We start from the raw sequence: 20,011 nt of genomic DNA, 5'->3' as shown, positions 1-20,011 counted from the left end.
ATAGGACTACAGTTATTTCCATACAGATAACACATCATCTATACAACTGAGCTACATGATTTAATCACTTCAAAGAAAGAAATAAACATAAGGGTGAGAGACCAACATACAAAACATTCCCCGCATATGAAGCCAACTAAAACATCACTTGGAGGGAGGAGCACCACCACCCAATAATGAATCACCTCTGATTCCCCCCGAGCCGAGATTCTTGCCAAGGATCAACTGTCCTCAATTGATCAATGCACTAGGTATTTAATACTCTCTTTCATGATTTAGTTTCCATTAGCAGCGTTTCGCCTTTATGGATTTTTCCATTTACCTAGGTCTTTTTCAGAAAATCTCGTCTTTATTTCCCACAAGACTTTTCTTCATAAAAGCTTGCCTTTATAACCTGCAAAGCTTTTATGTCCGATGGATCTTTATCTTCCATCCATCCAATGGATTTCCAATCCATCCAAGCTTATCTAGAATCACATCTAGAAGCTTTATCATGAAAGATTCATCTCTATCCCATTCTTCAATGGGATTTGGCAAGAATCTCCTCCCTCTTGGTGCTCCACCTTCCAAGTGATTTATTTTATTAATTTATTTAATAACACATTTGCTTTTCATATTACATATCACACATAGCTTTACTCAGCTTAGGTTTAGAATAGTTTAACCCACAAGGGAGGGTATCACACCTAGCTTTCCTCAGCTTAGGTTTACAATAATTTAGCACACAAGGGAGGGGTGTTACAGATAGCTTACCATAACTTACTAATACCACATGCTAAAAAAACCATAAATCATTTTCATATGAAAGTTTTTTAATTTTCATATAATTTTTTTAATTAATCAATTTAATTAAAAACACTAAAAAATAACTACTATAAAAATAAATTTCAACATTTAATGATCTGAATACATAGATATGTTGGAAACAGATTTTCCAAATATACTGAAGAGTATCAGGTATTCCAAATAACTAATTACTAGATACCAAAATATAATATCATATCAGTCCAAAAACTTTCAGAATTGTCTTAGACCGATCAACACATATTAACAGGCCAAACTGAAAAAATTTACAAAATTGAAACACTTTCAAAAACAAAACATATCAACAATCCCTGATATCAACTTACCTTCCATTTTTTAAAACAGATACGTATTACAAAAGCTAAAACCCAGTTGGCTTTCATGGTATAATTGTCACATAACTGTTATGGACGATTAAAAAGAAAGGAACTGAACCCCATACAAAAGAGGTATTGATTTTCTAAAACGAATCTTAAAAAACCATTGACAACGAGCAGAAAGAAATGTCTGAACAGACCAACAAAATTATCGAGTTCGATATTCACCTACTTCACCACGACCTCGACCTCGATTGCTACTGCGTGCAAATCTATCGTTACTGCCATTCCTACTTCTATTTCTTGAAGGATATGCATACCTCAACCTTAGGGAAGGGGAATATCTATCATCATTATCAAAAATGTACCCTTGTAACGCTTCCATAGCAGCTGCAGCACATTTGGGGTTTTCAAAATCCACAAAACACAGTACAGCATTAACACTGGCTTCTCCTTCACCTTGATTTGCAGCTTCCTTGGACTTACTGACAAGCCTCATCTCTTTATAACCCCGGAAATGGCGAAATATGTGAGCTGCTTCTCTGCTACTGCAATCACTTGGAATGCCCTCAACAAACAGTGTGCTCGCTGCATCTGCTGCTACGTCAACATTATCAGAACCACGAATTGGCAACTCACTACGATAATCATCATAATTATAAGGTGCAAGAGGATCATATTGTTCTCTGGTTTCTATCAATGATTGAACCCCATCTGGGTTTGCGGTGCCTCTCTCTCCAACTCGGAGGTGCGAGTTGTCTTTGCATCTACCCTTAATATAGCCAGGCGTACTAGACAACCCATGATCGTGACGACCATACCTCTTAATTAAAAGGCGATCATCATTTTGATCATGTTGACCATACCTCTTAATTAAAAGGTGATTATCATATTCAAATTCATAGCGAGGTCGCTTGGCCAGCACAGAGCTCTGCAACTGCCTCTCACTTTCTGCTGCTTTAGGTTCAGTAGGTGGTTCAGTAGATGGGATTCTTGCTCTAAAATATGTGCTGTCCATTCTTCTCTTTAACCAAAATAAAGGTTCAAGACAAAATTCAGCGAAGCAATAACCCGAAATTTCTATGTTTTGGTGGCCGAGGTATAATAGGGACTTCAATTTTAAATACGGATTAAGATGAGGGAGAGGGATTCAATTTCTTCATGTGCAATTTTTTTTATGAGTCGACATTATTTAAATGTTTTGTATAGTTTTTTTTAAGATTTTTACACATCATACTGGGCCCACCTCAATAATTGAAACAATCCTCGGCCCATTTAAAAAAAAATAATAACGAAGTTTGAGATAAGGTTAGTTTTGTTTATTGGATGGAAAATTAATTTATTCATAATGAGATGTTATCTGTTAGCCTCTCTCATAAAACAATAAGAAATCCAAAAATAAATAAATAAATTAAATATTCCAAGTTAGGAATTTGTGCTTAACTCTTGGGTTGTTCCTCTAAGATAGGAGTTAGTTTAGGTAACTCCTATATTGGTGTGTGTCTAGTGAGAAATTATCTCAACCAAAGGAGAAATTATCTTAACCAAAAGTGTCTAAGATAGTACGCACTATCTTGAGAACACTGTCTCTCATCTATTTATTTGTAACACTATATTCAATTATTTTAATGTAATGAATGAGAATGAGAGAAGCATGAGGCTTCAACATTTTTTCTACCAATATTTTGTGTCTGGTTTTTATGTGTGATTTATATCTTTTGTCTGAGTTAATCTCATTTTCATCATTATCACCATTTTAGTTTGGACACCTTTTAATTTCTCTAAAATGATATTCATTCTCAACACTTTTTTTTTAAATAACAACTAAGTTTAGGATAAAGTTAGTTTTGTATATCGGATAGAAGAATGATTTATTCATAATGAGATGTTATCATCACCTTAGTTTCGACACCCTTTAATTTCTCTAATCATTCTCAACCCTTCGTATAAGATTCCCTTTAATATCTCTAAAATGATTTTCATTCTCAACCCTTCCCATAAGATTTGAGAACTAAAATTTGATGGAGACTAAACCCACTCAAATTGCTGCTTATTTCGGTGGGTCTTACCTCCAAGTAGGCTTCAAGCTTTGGCACTTGTTCTTAATAAATGATTTTTATTTATTTATTTCCTTTTTAACATGAAGCCGCAATAAAGTTAGTGATACTTAAATTTACTTTGTTGAAATATTGTGATTGTTAAATTGCATTTAAATTTGACGAGAGAAACTATTGTGGAGAAGACTAGTTGGTGATAGGGAAGGGGGCACCTTAATCTCTCTAAAGTGATTTTCATTCTCATTGTTCTCATAAGATTTGAGACTAAAATTTGATGTAAACCAAATCTCATTCAAAATGTCTATTTCAGTTGTTAGTCCTACCTCCAAGTGGACTTTAATCTACGACAAATGTTCTTTTACCTCCAAGTAGACTTTAAGCTTTGACAATTGTTCTTTTAAATAAATGGTTTTTTTTGTTTCCTTATAACAAGAGGAAGTATCAATAAAGTTAGTGATGCTTAAAAATATTTTATTGAAAATATTGTGCTTTTTAAATCACATTTAAATTTATTGGGACAAACTATTGTGAAGAAGACTAGGAGGGCGCACCACCAAAATAATGAAAAAGCTTGGGACTTAATTGTTGTTTATTTTTGTCGATTTTAGTAGTTAATGTTTTAATTTGAGTTTATGGTGGTAGTGGGTACTACAATTTGTTTGTTTGTTTGGAAGTTGCCTTGTTAAACTTTAGATTTTTGGCTTTTACATGGACAAGTTTATGTGCATTTTTTATAGTACATAATGGGAGAGTCATTGGAATGGAACTATGTTATGTTTGTGTTTTATGCGTTTTGTTTTATGTTATGTTTTTTGGAAAGAGGCATGTGTGCATGTTATTTTGTTTTTGTCATTAGAGAATTGCATTTGTAATTGTGTTCTTGAAGATTATATGGGCGACATGAAAATGCAATGTAGCTTTTGGCCATATGTGTTGTTTGGATTGTATAAATGGATGGTTTTATTGCTATGTCTTTTGGTTGCATTTTCAACTAAGTTTGTATGTGGAGGGCTATGGGTTTTTGTTGGTGGTTTTTCATTGGTAGCTTTATGATTGGTTTCTTATGCTTTTGTTGTTGTGGCATTTTGTGTTTCCAACTTCTTAGCAATGGAATTGAGATCTCATTCTACAAGTTTGCTTGCATGCATTTTATTTTAAGTCCATGGTTGGATTGCTGATCCAAAAGGGTTCCAAAAATTGGATGCAAAGGCAAGTAGGTGTGCTTTATTAAATTGGTGATTACTTATTGTTTAGAAAGAGAAATTAAAGTGCATTTAACAACTATATTTCAACTTTTAAAGGCATTGAATAATGACAACCTTTAGAGGGAATGAACTCACAACCACGCAAACAAATGGAGATAAATCACACTTGTGGAGACAAAGGAAATTGCATTCATGAAGATAAATGTTAAGTGTTCTTTTGAAGGTGAAGGGTCATTGTGCTTATTGAGAGAAAGGTCATTTCCCCCATGGAGATGACTGGTGATCACGCTCACAAAGATGAAGGTGGCCACACTCACAAACACAAAGAGTGATCACACTTGTGGAGTTGAAGAATATGTTACTTAGAGATGAAATTAATTGCTCTTGTAAAGAGGAAGGCAAACAATCATCATTTTAGGTAAATGAAATGTAAAGGGGAAAATGTTTTGTCCTTTGAAGAGTCTCAAAGGGAATTTGGAAAGCAATAAATCAACTTATAAATTCATCTTCATTAGAAAGAAAAGGGGTATTGGCCCATGATTGTTGATTCAATGAGGGAGGATTTCTTATTCAAAACTAGTATTTCCTTCAATAAGCTTGGATATGTTTTGAATGATTTCTTTGAGATGGTTGTAGTGAAGAAAGACATTGCCCAAGCATAATTGAAGCTAGCTCAAATAATGATAGTCATTCTTATTTTGACTAAAGATAGTAACATAAGATAGATGATGGAAATGTTTTATAAATCACACTTTGTGCATGTGAGCCATTGCAATCTATATTTTCCTTTCTTTAAAAAATAAAATAAATAAGAATAAAAACTATTCAATCACTGAAGATCTACAAAAGTGGTTTAGATCTGCAAGGTAAATCTATGTACCAACTACCTATTTTAAACAATTAGGTAAATCTATGTATCAACTACCTATTTTAAACAAATAGGTAAATCTATGCATCAACGACCTATTATAAACAAATTTCTTGGCAAAAGAGATTATTTTGAGTTGGAAGATATTGAGTTGGATATCAACAACACTAATGAAGTTGGATGAAGATGGAAAGTTCTTCTTCTAGAAGGCACTAAGATTAGAAGAAAAAAACAATGCATGATTACACCAAATAATTTTGTAAGAGAAAACAAAGGAAAATTTTTATATGTCACTCTCAAGGAATTGAACATGGGTAGGGGAGAGAACAACCATTCTTCCCAACCACCCAATATAATCCCAATTGACTAATATATTTGAATTATATGTGAATATAAGTGATGTGTGTTGGTTAACATGTATCATACATAGTTACTAATACTTGAAATAAATCTCTAAGATTGCTTATAATCTCAATGGAAAAGAGGCTAATTTTTTAATGGAAATGTTGAAAAGAGGGAAATTAGGTGGATTAAAACTTGACCAACATGAAGATTTTGTTTGGATTTTTAACTGATATTTTACTTCTTGTTAATAAAAAATTATGAAGAGTGTAAATACTGAAGAATTAGTCCTCGATTCATTTGGTGTGGTGTTCGAAGCTATTGAAAGTGGAAAAAAACTTTTATAAACTACGAGGGTGTTGAAGGCTCGAAATGTATGCCTCAACATTATAAGGGAGACCGCCGGTTAGGAACTTAAAGAAAGTCCTTTTTCGTTTGGAATGATGGTTCCAACAGGTTGAAATAGGTCCAGTTACCTTCTCTCTATCTCTACTGGCTTAAAGTATGACTTTCAGCTACCAATAGAGAAGAGACATCAGATCGACTCTTCTTGCCGATCATGCAAGAAAGTGATCCTTAGGCCGATATGGGGCTCAACCAGGCCACGACTATGGTTTTTCCTCTTTGGGAAGAGGACTTGGGAAATGCAAAATTAAACTAAATGCAGTCTTATCTCTATATGTAAGCTAAACCAACCCTATCTTGAATTGGAAAAAAGATAGCCTTTTTCACAATTTGAGAGAAAATTCATTAATCAGGGACAAGGGACTGTTTGTATAATTGAATTCATCAAATAATATTCATTAACTAAAGAAAAAGTTCATCCAACCAATGAAATATAAAACAAGATAGAAATATATCAAGAGAACAAATAATTATTTCCTAACATATTAGTATCTCAATGAATTCACAATTTCTTTAACTCTGTTCTATGCTACAAAGATAGTTCTAACGGAATTTTAATGATATAAACCATGGTACAACATTAGTGCATAATACTGAAATGAAATACATTACTTAGAACAAAATTTTAAAAGAGAAATTATGAGAAATGTAATTCAATTAATTACAACGAAATGGGAATAGTCCTCATTCAGTCAATTGAAAGAAGAGATAAGTTGAGAGATAATTGAGAATAAAATTTACATATTAATTTGCTACAATGTTCAAGAAATAGTTCATTGATCAAAATGAAAATTTGAAAACAATCCTGTAATTTACTGATAAATAGTTATCAGTAAATTACATATTAGTTTCATTGAATTCATTCTCATATTTCCTTTTAGTTTTGTCGATTACTGCAAAGATAGGTTTACAAACATCATTAAATAAATAGAAATTACAGTAGTGTAAACTCCCTTATCATTCAATTACAAAACTGAATTGAAATTTTGCAGAAATATCAACAAACACATATACTCATACAATAGTGCAAAAAGCAATTGACTGTTAATGTTCTCAAAATAAAAATTACATAATAAAATGATTACAAAACATGGAACCTATCATTAGAGTAGTGCAAACAACTCTGCTCCTATTTCTCCTTCTCCTTGCAGTGCCAAAAGACAGATCCATAGTGTGAGATTGCCTCTGCAATAGTGCTGAAATGCCTTCATGCTTGTAAAACTCCCTCTTGGATTCAAATCACTTCTACCTTTCCTTTCTTTGTGCGAATTACAAACTCATAATCAATCCTCAGGTCTAAAGTTTGCTCTCCTCTCTTACAACTCGGAACTCCTCATACAATAGTGCTTTGAGAATTCTAAATCCTAGGAAAGAGAAGTTCCTATTATTCCCTTCTATTAATCCCCCTTCCTGATACATATAATGTAATAATTCCTAATGCAATCCTCCTACTAAAATGATCTCTTCTAATCTTCCTAAAAATTATGCCCCTTGCCTCTGTCGGGGATGCCATATTTATACAACATTTACAAATTAATAGGCTGCCTTGAATCTCTCCATCACCAAGATAATAAAAACAAATGAATATGGTCTGATTTATTCCTACCTACTTGTTTTGTTAATTAACAAGTTATTTACCATGTAAATACTATAAATAAATACAAGTACATGCTCAACACATTACAAATCCTCAACTTAAGGAAAAAAAATAAACACACAAGTGACACCATTGTCTTTGGACTAATGTCTTTGGAAAAACCCAATGCGGGAAAACCGGTGCAACTATCTAAGGGTTTAATTTATTAAGCAGTTTCAAAATACAATCTGGGTGCCAAATCCGGCTCACCCAACAGAGAAAAATCTCGGCAGTAGTACCTCTCTACTCGGAAGCAGATATTCTGGTTGAAACCCTGGATAAACACTCCGACAGCTCCACAGCTCCAATATGCCCCATGAAACCCCAGTGTCAGCCTCTAGGGATTGCGTCATCTCTCTCTGGCCCATCGTTAGCCCAACGTCACTCTGGCTTGTCACTGTGTCAATCCTCTAGCCCTCTGCATCACTCATGCTAGCCCTCTGAGGCACTATGCAGCTCCTGCCTTCCTTTACGTGAGCCCTAGCTGGCTCTGCATGAACCCTTGGCTGGTTCTGCATCCCTCTCTCCAGCTATTGTGCCGATCCTCCCAATGCTATCTCTACCTCTCTGCTTCTATATTCACTGCCCCTCAACTACAAATCTGATCACTCTCTCAACTTTCTCAACAAACCCAGCCCGAGAAAGTCGAAATCTTGATCTCTTGGTGTGTTCTCTAAGTGACCCTCAGGCCTCCTCTTATACTTTTCTCGTTGACAAATCAACGACTGAGATTAAGTCCCTAATCAACGACTAAGATTAGATCTGGCTTGATCCATGAATTTTGTACCATTCTAACAGAGTTTTCTATTAATTCACATTAATATTTTATTTTCCTTACGTTTAGACTTAGGGACTCCATTAAAAATATTAATTATTTTAATATCTCCCAAACTATTTAGAATCTGCCGAAACCCTTTCTGGGTATCAGAGATCTCATGTGTCTTAGCCTCTCCAACAATTTTCATGGCTAGAGCACATCCGATGTTACCCCAAATCAACATGTACTCTGTTGAATCACAGGTCGAATGTGGATTTCTCGGATTATCTCGCTGTTGGGTTTGGTATGTTTCACCCTAGAACAAATCGCACTGCTCATGAAAATGGCATTCTGTCGAGTGGTTGTTACAACCTCCTCTATTTTCATCTCACCATTTCACAAAGGAGTTGTTCTAAGAGATCTCCTTTGTTGATTCGGGTTTGTAGTTTGATACATGGTTAAGTGGCTATGATCGAATGATGAGTTCGAATTGGCCCGGGGTGTTTTGCCTCTCTGTCACAACAAAGAAAATTGAAGATTATTAATTTACACAGACTTTTAATTGGTACAATGTATAACAACATAACCATAATCCAAACTAATGTTATAATTAGCCCGAAAAAATTAAGTGGCTTATTAACTAAAATTAAGCATTATGTTTAAAAATTAATGGATGAAGTGGCTATGGCGGGAAAACAAAAAACAATGAAAAAAAAAACGCTAAAACCATTAATAATATTGGCTTATACATGGAAATTAGTGGCAAAAACAAAATGGACATGTAGCATATCATGATATGTTCTGGATGACGTGGAAAGGCACGTGGCATGCGCCACAGGGTCTCGGAGGAGTGAGTCTCAGGGGGAATTATAATATGAATTTTGCTAGAGCTACGAGGTCAGGCAGACCCGAGACCTCATTAAATCCCAGTGAAATGGCATATCAGGTCAGGTCCATAAGGGAAAGAGGGATATCAGATAAAAGTCTCAAAATATAAATCCGAAGATGACGTTAGGGCGATGAATTCCCGAGATGACGTCATATATTGGAGGTTTGAGAGGCGGGGATATCAGATTTTTCCGGGATGAAATGTCTCGAGATGGATATCAGAGGAAGATGTGTCAGAACTAAAAGTCATGGTAGGCTGGCTCTTTTAAGGAGATCCCCTATCTTTCAAGTATTTTATATAACTTAACATTGATTCTATGATAATTTTATGATAGATGGGGAGACACATCCCCTCCTTAAGAGGTTGGGATGACTTAAAAGAGTTTAAAGAATACCAAAATTTCGTGTTGCTATTTTTACTTTAAAAATAATTGTTTAGTGATAAGGAGGAATGATATACTTAATAATTTCAAATATTGATCTAAAAAATAATAACTTGATAGTTTGATTTGATATTTTTCTTTTTTACTCAATAATTTCATTAAGAGTGAGTAAATATAACCCATGTACTAAACAAAAATTGGGTGAGAAAGATCCTTTCGAACAAAGGTTGACAATATCATCTAAGTCAATCTAAAGAAAAGATAACACAAGCATATACAAAGGGATGTTAAAAAGGTGAAGGGAAATGCTATAAGATTAGATCCAAACTTAGAGTCAGAAGAAACTTAGCACAAATCAAAAAAGGAAAAAAGAAAACAATTAACTAGAAAACCAATCTCACAACAAGCAAAGCCAAAACTCAAACCAAGCAAGATAAAAAGTTTTGATTTTCGAAAATTGTGTTATGTATATGTCAAGCTTAGTGGGTTTTTTATTAAAACAAAAATTTCAAATCTAATGAGAAGTTGTGATTGAAGTTTGCGTCTAAGAGCATAAATATAATTTCATTTCCTTTTTTACCAGTCTTGGTTATGAAAAAAAACTTATATGTCTTTATGATTAATTCTTGAGATTTAGACTTAACATAAATTGAGATCATAAATAATACTTCAGAAAATGGAAAGGAAAATAAATTTCCTTGCATGATTACTCATATTCAGCATTGAAGTTTTCACAATTTCTTTATTAGTTGGATATTGGTCTTCCAAATTATGCCCACAAAAAGAAAAAAGAAAAAAACATAAGGAGAAAAACTAATAGAAGAAAAGAACAACTGAAATAAAATGCACAAATAGATGATGATGAGTGTATCAATGCTTACCTGGAAGAATTAGAAAATAAGTTTACCTCACGGGTTTTCATCTTCTTCCATGTATTTTATGAATGTTCAAAATCAACTTCTTATTCAAGCTACATAAGCAAACAAACCTGAACAAAAATTGAATCTAATATATTCCTAATCCTAATCTAAAAAGTAGATTAAGACTAGGTAAAATCAAACTTCCAATGTAGCCATTCAAATGCTTTATTTACTGTGTGTATATACAAATCGAACATCAATAACAAAACTATATGTAAAAAAAAAAAAAAAAAATCTTAAAGCAATATGTACAACAACTGTTAAAGTATGTACCAAAAACAACTTATTTATGAATAACTTATTGATAAACCATCTCCCTTGGAAATTTCTCTCAAAGAAAATATCTATGGGATCATAGAAATATGTGTGAATATTTGTTAGAGACTAGAGGTGATCTAAAGGAGAAGGTGGTAAGTCAGCTTGTGAGAATGTTCCTTTTGATACAATAGCCTGCATAAAATAATTAGTTGTATATACACATGGTGAAATGCTGACAATCTTTTGTGAAATTGCCAAATGTTGTTCAAAGGATCAATAAGGTGTGAATGTAAAAGAGGATCATTAGTTGAATTAGATGGTTGGTAATGTTGTAAATACACACCCTTGAGTGCCAATTCATGTTAAGAATGCTTATGAGAGTGAAGAGATAAAATGAACATCAAGTGGAATTTGAAAATAAATGTTTTTTGATCTTCACGATTAAGGTTTTGAGTTTATTTCTCTTCCATTAATGAATCTTGAGGGTGTTCAATGCTGATATGTTGAGCATGCTAGCCTCGAATATCCAAAGGTTGAAAAATAAAATATGAAAATAAACTTAAATCAAGTCAAAATAATCGAAACAAAATCATACCACTATTTACAATAAGATTACAATTATTGTTACACTGCAATTGGGACAAGTTTGAAAAGATTTCCTTTTCACAAGGCTTAGCCAAAATGATGCAATTGGAATAGTTGTTGGAATCATCTTGTGCATGAGGTAAAGGATCAAGAATAGAAACAATGATTTGATCGTCGTAGGATTCGTAAATTGGGATGGAATATTGAGTAGTGAAATCATTAAAATGAAAATGAGAAATTACTAGGATAACTTTTGAATTAGAATTTTCTTCATTGCTGATTTTAGATTCTTGATCATTTTGCTTTGCTGATCGAACTTTCCTGCTGTCTTGAATCTTATTTCCTGTCAACTTGTTCTAAGTTAATTGGTTTCAATTCATTAACATGTGAAAGTGAATCCTCAACATTATAAGAAGTATTAATTAAATGGAGAAACCTATCAAATATTATTGCAACAACTTCATTGTGATTAGTATGTTCCTCCATATCAAATTTTCCAGTCATGTTAATGGAAAGCGAAGAAGACTCATTTAAATTTGGAATTATCTTATAAGGATTAGGAATGCATGGGAAAGAGATTAATTTATTAAATCATCATGTTAATTGCAATTCTGGAGGTAAATCATCAAGTTGAAATTGTGAACAAATTAAGTTGAACCTAATACGAAGGTTATCTAATGATTCACCTTCAAAATGATGAGGATTCTCCAATTGATAACATAACGTTTCAAAGTGGTAATCCTGGAAAGTGTGTAATAAAATAATTACAAAAGAATCCCAAGTGCATATGGAAGAAAATGGTAGGGCTTTGCATCAGTCTTTCACGATTCCTACAAAAGTTAGAATAAACAACTTGCACATGACACTGTTATGAAACTAGCTCACAAAAAGATAGAAAAGATAGATCAACAACTTAAAAATCAGCCTCTTTGAGGGGGCAACCTCCTTTACATTACAAAAATGAACAATTCTAGGATGATACAAATGACAAGACCTCCTTTCTATATATAGGAGTCTAGAGGTCATAATATAATCAGAGCCGACATAACAATAATAATGTAAGGGCACAACAATAACAATAGTGGGCTTCTATGGGGCACAATAATAACAATGTGGGGACTACATGGGAACAACAATATAATAAGGGGGTTGCACTAATAACAATAAGGGATTACACTAGTAGTATAGGGACCTAACATGTCCCTCTCCTTCAATAAAACTTGAGTAGTTCTAGATGCTTTTGCATAAACTTCTCGTCCTTCCATTTGGAATCTTCAGTGGGTAAATTCTTCCACTTGATGAGATACTCCGAAATTGATCGATTTCGTCGTTGTCGGGTTCTTGTTTCCGTGTCTGCTACAAGTTCCAATATGATTTTTCCTTCCTTGCCAAGTTCCGACAATATTGTTTGCACTGGGAGCTTGTCACCTATAACCTTTTTTAAGCATGAAACATGGAAAACTAGGGGCACTTGGGATGATGTAGGAAGCTCCAATTTTTATGCCATAGTACCAATTTTTTGCAGCACCTTGTAAGGACCATAGTACTTTGGTGATAATTTATTATCCTTCTTAGCTTGCTTGAGGGACATTTGTTTGTATGGTTGTATTCATAAAAATACCCAGTCGCCTATATCAAAAATTCTTCGCTGCGATGTTGATCTGCCTGTTGTTTCATTCAATTTTGCGTGAAAGTGAGGCTATCCTTTTTCTTCTTGTTATGTCCATCTATATTGAGAGTTTGAGGAGTGGTAATTCCTACGAATGCATTACAAGATATGGTCAGATTCATTTCTTCTTTCTCTGGGGTTGGTTTCTGATGTATATCCTCTTCTTTTGAAATTTCTTGATCCTTTTCTTCCTCCTCTTCACAATCAATGTAAATTAATTTCTTCTAGGCACACTTATGACCTTTAATGTATTTACTATCAAAACTATAACAAAGGTCGTTTTCTCCTTTTTCTTCCAATTGTTGTGGTGTCAACCTTGTAGGTTGTGGAAGACTAGGAGCAACAACACTTCCATCTTTATAATTGTGAGTGGTAGGATTTATTGTTGCCATAATTTTTCTTTCAATTTTTCTTTCGAGCTTGAATGCCTTCTCTAATGAATCAGGTTCCCAAAGGCAAACCTCATGTTGAATGTTATCCTTTAAACTCCATATGAAGACATCAATCCTTTGCTTCTCTGGAATATCATTTACCCTTATATTCAATTTTTGGAAGTCCTCAATGTGCTCTACCATTGAACCCTTTTGTTTGAGATTTATCATTTGGCTAAAGAAGGTGTTGCTCTTTGTATCCTCATAATGTGCTATCATTTCCTCCGTGAAAATTGACCAAGTGACAAGTGGTTTACGAGAACAAAGCCCTTTATACCATAAAAATTGATTCAGTTCTAAATATAAAGATGCAATATTGGATTCTTCAATAAAGAGTTATGCCAAATATCCTACATTGAACAAATTATAGACTGATGTCGTAGAGAGAACTTGTACAACCTGCCACGTGTCACTGTTCAACCTTCGGACTTGAAAAATACACATAGAAAATTAATGTCCGTCCTCTTTCTATAACTTCTTACGCAATTGTAATTTGATTCTCAGAGAGAAAGTTATGACGAGTTTCCCAAGGTCACCTATTTTTGATGTAATTCGTGAACCTTCGAAAACCCTAAATATCTTGCACTGTATCTTTGAACGTGTAGCTAAAAAAGATCTAAAATTTGGGCCTGAGCTTCACCAAGATGTCGGCTCAAGCGTGTAATAATTTCAGAGTCTGAACATTCGTAGAAAAAAAATTATAGCAAAAATTCCACGATGACCTGTTTGTGATGGAATTATGGAGCTTGCAAAAATCCTAACTTTTGTAGATCATATCTCTAAAAATATAGCGAGACAAGATTTAAAATTCGGACCCAAGGTTCATAACGATTTCAGATAAAATGGTTTATTTTTTAGCTTCTGAAACTTTGCAGAGAAAAAGTTATATCGAAAATTCAATGATGACCTGTTTGGAGTAGCAAAACCGTAGAATCCAAAGCTCTGATACCAAATGTTATGAAACCAGCTCACAAAAAGATAGAAAAGATAAATCAACGACTTAAAAATTAGCCTCTTCGAGGGGGAAACCTCCTTTACATTACACAAATGAACAATTCTCGGATGATACAAATGACAAGACCTCCTTTCTATATATAGGAGTCTAAGGGGTCATAATATAATTAGAGCCGACATAACAATAATAATGTAAGGGCACAACAATAACAATAGTGGGCTGCTATGGGGCACAATAATAACAATATGGGGACTACATGGGCACAATAATATAATAAGGCTGTTGCACTAATAATAATAAGGGGTTACACTAGTAATATAGGCACCTAACATACACCTTCATCAAGATCGAAATGATTACAATTTAAAATAAATTGATAAATGCGTTCATAAGTAGAGATATTGTTCTCACCGATAAACTGTCTTTGTCAAGAATTTAGCTACCTGAGGTGGAGTTGAAGCAGGTGGAAGTCTAGTAAAGCAACTCCAAATTGGTCTCTTAAGAGGAGCTATTGAAATCAAATAAAACTTTTTAAAACAAGATCTCTAAAGAAACCAATTAGATGTTAGCCCTCCTTCTAGCGCCAAAAATGTTGAAGGTTCGAAATGTCTGCCTCAATATTATAAGGGATACCACTCGGTCAAGAACTTAAAGTAGCTTATTTTCCATTTGGAATGATGGTTCGAACTGGTTAAACTAAGTCTAGTTACCTTCTCCCTATATCTACTGGCTTAAAGTATGAATTTCAACTACCAATAGAGAAGAGACATTAGATCGAATCTTCTTGTTGATTAGGCAAGAAAGTGATCCTTAAGCTCATATGGGGCTCAACCAAGCCATGAATATGATTTTTCCTCTTTGGGAGGAGGACTTGGGAAATGCAGAATTAAAATAAATGCAAGTTTATCTCTATATGTAAGCTAAACTAATCTTATCTCGAATTGGAAAAAGGATAGCCTTTTTCACAATTTGAGAACAAATTAATTAATCGGGGAAATGAGACTGTTTGTATAATTGAATTCATTAAATAATCTTCATGAACTAAAGAAATAGTTCATTTAATCAATGAAATATAAAACAAGATAGAAATATATCAAGAGAATAAATAGTTATTTCCTAACATATTACTATCTCAATGAATTCACAATCTATTTAACTCTGTTCTATGCTACATAGATAGTTCTAACAAAATTTTAATAACATAAACTATTGGTATGACATTAGTGCACAATACCAAAATGAAATACATTACTTAGAACAAAATTTTAAAAGATAAATTCTGAGAAAAGTAATTCAATTAATTACAACGAAATGGGAATAGTCCTCATTCAGTCAATTGAAAGAAGTGAGAAGTAGCTAGATCCTTGAGAATACAACTTACATATTAATTTTCCATGGTGTTCAAGAAATAGTTCATTGATCAAAATGACAATTTGAAAACAATCCTGCAATTTACTGATAAATAGTTATCAATAAATTATGTATTAGTTTCATTAAATTCATTCTCATATTTCTTTTCAGTTTTGTTGATTATTACAAAGATAGCTTTACAGACATCATTGAATAAATATAAATTACAATAGTGCAAACTGCCTTATCATTCAATTACAGAACTGAATTGAAATTTCGCAAAAATATAAACAAACGCATATACTCATACAATAATGAAAAATGCAATGGATTGTTAATGTTATGCAATTAAAAATTGTTGACACCTAATCCTCAGCGGTTGGGTGAATCCGGAATGTGAACAGTCATCAAGAAGATGAACTGATTAGTCACATTCATGTATATAAACAATAGCTACCTAATGAAATATACGAATCAGATTTTTGCCTAATCTGGAGTTACTCCTGGTCTGACATGGTATCAGAGCCAGTCCTAAGAATAGTCATAACTCCTCTTATTGATTCTCTGCGCATGAATACCTGAGCGCTGCCTCTATCCTGCGTCTCATTGATTCTCTACGCATCGGTTTACACTGCCAGCACTGCCTCTGTCCTGACATAACGCTCTCTGGCGCACCAGCGCTGCCTCTGTCCTGACATAATCTGCTCTCTGAAATTTCACCAAGAAGCAGGCGAACAATTTCAGCCCATTCATTGCACTGAATACGGAAGCCTCGAGCATATGTTGGAGCTTTACAAGCTGCTTGTAATAGAATCTCTTTTGCATCTGTGTACTCTAGCTGTATTGTTCGAATATCGACAAAATTGTTGATTTGAATGAGCTTCAAACCGCGGAGCTTTGGATCGTAATTTCTCTGCCTGGTCATAAAGGTTGTAGTGCAAGTAATTTCGAAGCAGGAGATTCAGCAATGTTTCCTGACCCAGCTCATCATGTCGCAGTGTTGCAGTTCGATGTAACGCAAGAAGTGTACCTTTTGAGCTTCGGCTGCTATGGAAGCCGCAGCAGGAGGTATTGAAACACTTTACTAGATAATAATTATCATCTCATCTAGATATCTCATCTCCAATTCATTGTCCCTGCAATCGTTTCGACTGCTCTCTGGCTTAAGTATTTTACACAAATATTGTCTTTGAGGCTGATTTTGGTTTCGTTTCTGATTAAAGGGAGCATCAAAACCTCATCTAAGTTTTCCTTGTAGTTATGTTCTGAATTCGGGATTATGATCAGGAATTGTGGTACTTACAATTTACAACATTGATTTTGCTCTGGCATTATTACATAAATGATGTCTTCATGAGATCGATTAAACAATGTGAAGGTTCCATGTTGCGTGGCGGTAGTTGTTTTACGGTGTAGAGCAAGAAGACAAGTGCACAGCACAGACATTGGGAAACCCTTGTATATTCAGATCTTTGAATATAAACAAGCAACAATTTTTGATGTAGCACTTGTTACAAGCAAAGACCCTTTTTCCAATCTAATATTACATCTGAAGTGTATGTTTGCAATCAGTATAGCCCTTCTATCAAAAGGATTGTTATGAGATTTGCGACTTGGTTATGAAATGATTAAAATTTTGGAAGAACTCATACCAATGCATCTTGCAAGAGACTCAATGCGCTGAAACAGTAAAGACTAAGAGTTTAAAACGTGCAGTATCATTCAAATTTTTTATATATTGCGCTGCTTTCAAAATAGTATTGCATTGATATATATTGAAGTGATATATTGAAGTGATCCCTTATGCGTTTCTTTTGCATGATATATAAGGCTGTGACATAAGGATTTTTTTTAGCAGAAGAATTTGTACAGAATGCATTCAATCATCTCTATGGTAGGGATAGTTCTCACTGGCAAGGAGAACTATCCTGAATGGTCCCGGATGATAAAACACACCCTCATCTTCAATGAGTTGTGGAAGGGAGTGTGTGTCAGAGAAGGAGACAATGACCCAGTACAGCCTACATTAGACAAAGAGCTCATCATTCGGGATAAAAAAAACAACAAAGCATATGCATTAATCGCAACATCTGTAAATGAAGAAGTAAGTCGCCATATTTCATCATATTCAACTGCCTTTGAAGCTTTACAAAAGCTAAAAGAACTCTATGACTCACATTCTGCACTTGAAGTTGTTCAGCTCATGATTAAACTCTTCACTCTTGAACTAAAAAATAATGATCCTCTTGCTCTTGCATCTGAAGTTAAATCCATAATGCATGATATCAAATCCACTAAAGTTGAGCTAGATATCCCTCTTATTGCTTTTCTCAAGGCACTCTATCCTACTTACTCCAATTATCTTGAGTCTTTACAAGCAAATGGAAATCTTAAAGATATAACCTTTGACTCTCTTGTGAAAAAGTTTGCTGAAAGAGAGAAAGCCTTTGGAAAGAAGACAGTCCCTGAATCTTCTGAAGAGATTGTTTGCCTTGCTCATAAAGAAAAGCATCCTGCTCAAGATTCTACAAGAGGAAGAGGTGGACGAAGAGGAAGAGGAAGATACTTCAGAGGCAAGGGGGGCAGACATTCTCAAGGAAAAAAAAGCAGATCTACATTGCATTCGCTGCAAACGAAATGGATCACATGATGCTTCTACATGCAAGCTACCATGGGACAAAGTTGAGCAGAAAAGAAACCAGCAGAAAGGTAAAACTGATGATACAGACAAAGGTAAAGCACCTGAATCCGCTCACTATATTGAGGCACAATGTAACATTGGAGTAAATGAAGATTTGTTTAATGCTTCACTTGCTTCTTCGAGAAATGATTGGTTGCTTGATTCAGGAGCAACCTGTCATATGACTCATAGGAAAGATTTTTTTGAAGATTTCACTGACAATGTTGATGGAGCAGTATACTTTGTAGATCAGTCAAAAATCAAGCCATCAGGGCTTGGCACAATCAGGCTTAAACTGCCTGGTTTTCCAGACTTTCTTCTGGACCATGTTCTATATCTCCCACAGCTCAAGAGAAACTTGCTGTCCCTGGTCCACATCCGCCAGCAAGGTCACTCCATTCATATGTTTGATGGCAAGCTTGAGGTAAGAAAAGCATCTGACCACTCACTTGTCATGAGGGGAATAGAAGAAGAAAGGCTTCTCAAACTGCAAGGAACCTCTGCTCATGCACAACATTTCTCATATATTTCTCATCATGAAGAAGGTACACTTCCATCAAGTTTATTATGGCATGCTAGATTTGGACATTTAAACTATGACAGTCTCCGCTTATTGAAGAAAAATGGTGTTGCTGGTTTGCCTACAATTCCTAGGAAACATAAGCAATGTGATGCTTGCATTCTAGGAAAGCATAGCAAACAGTCTTTTCATGATTCACATTCAAGAGCACATAGGAAGCTTGAACTCATTCATTCAGATTTATGTGGTCCAATGCCTGTTCCTTCTACAAATGGAAATAAATATATCATGATATTTATTGATGATTACACCAGAATGTGTTGGGTTTATTTATTGAAGAACAAATCTGATGCTTTTCAAACATTCAAGAATTTTCATAAATGGATTGAAAATGATGCACAATCTCATATTGGGTCTATTCGCACTGATAATGGAAAAGAATATACATCAAATGAATTTGAACACTATCTTCGCCAACATGGGATTAAACATCAAACAACTGTACCTTATAATCCCCAATAGAATGGTGTAGCAGAAAGAATGAATAGAACAATTTTGAATATGGTACGATCCATGATTTTCTTCAAAAATGTAAAGATAATGTTTTGGGCTGATGCTGTTCTATGTGCTGCATATATAAAGAATAGATGTCCATCTAATGCTATAAGAAACAAGACTCCTTATGAATTGTGGTATGGACATGTTCCTTCGGTAAAACATCTCAGGATCTTTGGTTCCACCTATTATGCTTTGATACCAAAGGTACATAGAAACAAACTTGGTGCTAGAAGTCGTAAGTGTATCTTCCTCGGGTATTCAAACACATCTAAAGCATACCGCCTCTATGATGAAGTAAATAAAAAGTTTGTTTTATCTAGAGATGTCATTTTTCTCGAATCATCCAAATCTGACAATGTTGTTGAGCGACAACTTGATCACTTGGATAGATTCGCAAAAACAAAATCATTTCAAGAATTTGAT

This window comes from Pinus tabuliformis, chromosome 7 (assembly GCF_031772625.1).
Source record: "Pinus tabuliformis cultivar Carrire ecotype Pingquan chromosome 7, CPIR1, whole genome shotgun sequence".
NCBI lineage: Eukaryota > Viridiplantae > Streptophyta > Pinopsida > Pinales > Pinaceae > Pinus > Pinus tabuliformis.
This window is presented reverse-complemented; position numbering follows the sequence as displayed.